Source organism: Octodon degus, unplaced genomic scaffold (genome assembly GCF_000260255.1).
Source record: "Octodon degus isolate 3935 unplaced genomic scaffold, OctDeg1.0 scaffold00296, whole genome shotgun sequence".
NCBI classification, from domain to species: Eukaryota; Metazoa; Chordata; class Mammalia; order Rodentia; family Octodontidae; genus Octodon; species Octodon degus.
In genome coordinates, this window is record NW_004524872.1 from 1,064,008 (window position 1) to 1,066,743 (window position 2,736).

General features: G+C 41.8%; 1 pseudogene; it reads right to left on the bottom strand.

Annotated features, from left to right (window-relative positions):
- Positions 1 to 1,011: 1,011 nt before the first annotated feature.
- LOC101586116 lies at positions 1,012 to 1,406 on the bottom strand (annotated as a pseudogene).
- Positions 1,407 to 2,736: the final 1,330 nt, after the last annotated feature.

The window sequence follows — 2,736 nt, forward strand, 5'->3', positions numbered from 1 at the left end:
TGCTTTTTTTTTTTTTTTTTTAATGTATCTCTAGGTTTGTTTCATTATTGTTTTGATGGAGAGTTTTGCATATAAATTCATGAGGTGTAGTTATCTCTAGTCTTCTTCCAATGGCTTTGCTTTTGAGATCAGAACAATACTGGCCTCATAAAGTGAGGCCGAAAGTGTTCTGTCCTCCTGTTTTCTGGAATATCTTGGGTAGAACTGGAATTACTTTGTCACTAAATGTTTGCTAGCATTTACCCATGAGGATATCTGCTCCAGGAGTTCTGCTTCTTGGAAAGTCTTAAACTAAGAATTGAATTTTAAAATTTTATTTAATTTTGCAGCACTGATATTTGAACTCAGAGCCTTTGCACTCAGCTCCATTCCCAGCCCTGTTTTCTTTATTTACTTATTGACTTTTAACTTTTGCAATAGGGTCTTGCTAAGTCACTAAGTTGCCCAGACTGGGCTTGAACTTGTGATTGTCCTTCCTCAGCCTCCCAGACCACTGTTACTATGTGGACCCAACACACCTAGCTAAGTTAATTCAGCTTCTTTCATAAATACAGCCACAGTTGGGTTACTCCTTTGTGAATGCCAAATTCTGTGTGAATTTGATGTCATTGTACCTTGCACTGGATTGGGCCCACTTAGTACATATTGTTAACTTATGGGCATAGAGAATTCTATTGTCATCTTATCCTTTTAATATTTGTAATCAAGGTGGGATGTCCTCACTTTTATTTCTGGTGTTTCTAATTTGTATACCTTTTCTTAGGAGTATACCAGAGTCAATCAGAGACTTGACAAATATATTGTTTTTCCCCCCAAAGAACTAACTTTGGGATAGTTTATTTTTCTGTTTTTAGTTATTCTCATTTCTGTTCTTATCTGTAATTTTTTTCTTTTGCTTTCTTTAGGTTAATTTGGTTTTCTTCTAGTTTCTTAAAATAGAATCTGGATCATTTATTTGGCCTAAGGATTCTTTTTTTTTTTTTAATTTTTAATGACAGAAACAAAAATCACCTAAAACCGGAGCTTCTGGAAGAACCATTGGTTCTTGCTGTCTCATATCTCTCCTTGATCTTGGCCTTTGCCTCCCGCTGGGCCTTGCGCTGGAGGGCTGGGTCTCGAAAATGTCCTTGTTGGCCACCGTCCTGTCCAGGGGGATGTCCACAGAGTACCTTGTGGGCATGAGGTGGTTGAAGTTATAAACCTTCACACAGGAATTGATCTTCAACCTCTTGGCGATTTTCTTCTTGCCCATGGCGGCTGTCACTCTGCGAGGATATTGGTTAATCCCGGCTACCAGGGGCGGTCGGAGGTGCGGCCGTCAATGTTCTTTATGATGACACTTTGCGACCGGAATAGCGTCCAGCAAGGATCGGCACAGCTTTCCCAGGTTTCGTGAACTTGCCCATTGCGACAGCACCGAGGGGGAGTTTCAACAGACCTAAGGGTTCTTTGATCTATGGATTGTTTATAGACATTTTAACTTCCAAATATTTATGGATTTTCCAGGTATCTTTATATTACTGATCTCTAGATTAAATCCCTTGTGGTTAAAGAATACACATTGTATACTTTTAAATTTTTTAATGGTTAACTTTTGAATGGCCCAAGACCTGATCCATTTGCCCTTGGAAAGAGTGAATGTTCCATTGGCGTTGGCTGGGTGGGCTGGGAAACGCCAGCAGAGTCCAATTGCTAGTACTGTCCGGGCCTCCTCCGCCCTGGCTGATTTTCTATGTACTTATTTCATTGATTACTGAAAAAGAAGTCCAGACTGCAAATACGATTGGGTATGTGGCCTCAGACGTACGGTTGTTGTCACATATGGTTTGGAAACCTGGCATTGGGAATATACATTTAGCACTCTCGGGTCTTCTTGGTGAAGCGATCATTTCTTGTTACATAACAGCCCTACTTGTGCCTGTAATTTTCTTGGTTCTGAGGTCTTCTTTGATACAAATAGAACCAGGTCTGCTTGGTTCTCATGAACCAAATAGAACCGTGTCTGTGGACTGGGCAGAGCTTTGCCATTCTTTCACCTTTAATCCATCAACTCGTGAGACCAGCAAACATTTCCTGCAAAGCACCAACAAGCAGGCACTTGGGGCTTTACGGGCCACATCTGATCTCTGTCACCTCTTCCTTCTCCTCTTTTTTTCTATAACAATTAAAAAAATGTAAAAGCTAATCATTAAAGCTGACCTACAGCTTGCTAATTCCTAATCCACACATGCATTTGTAACTACATTTCCCCCAGGCAGCATCACCTAACTGGGTCCTGTTGGCTTATGTTTTTTTAACCCAACATGACAACGTTGTATAGTGAGGTGAGACCCGGCTGTGGAGTCTATGCAGATGCTCTGCGTGGGCTGTGCGCCGCCTTGCTGGCATCTTAGGATTTCTCTTGAGAACTCGCTAGCTGCTCCTGGTACTTAGTATGTAAATAATGTTGAATTTTTATCCTGGACATTTTGTTCAGTTAAAAGACTGGATCTTGTTAAAATCCTGTGCAGAATGTTGATTTTCTCCTCTTCTGCTCTTCCTCTTCTTTCTCCTCTACCTCTTCCTGTGTCTCTTCCTCTCCTTCTTCCATCCTGCCCGGCATGCAACTGGCCAGGCATGTTCACTCCAAGTTCTCCTTCTCTCTCAGGGGCCGGTGAGATAACTTAGAGGTCTAAAGCGCCTGCTTAGGCAAGCTTAGGCAAGCATGAGGGACCGTGGTTCGACCTTAGCACCACA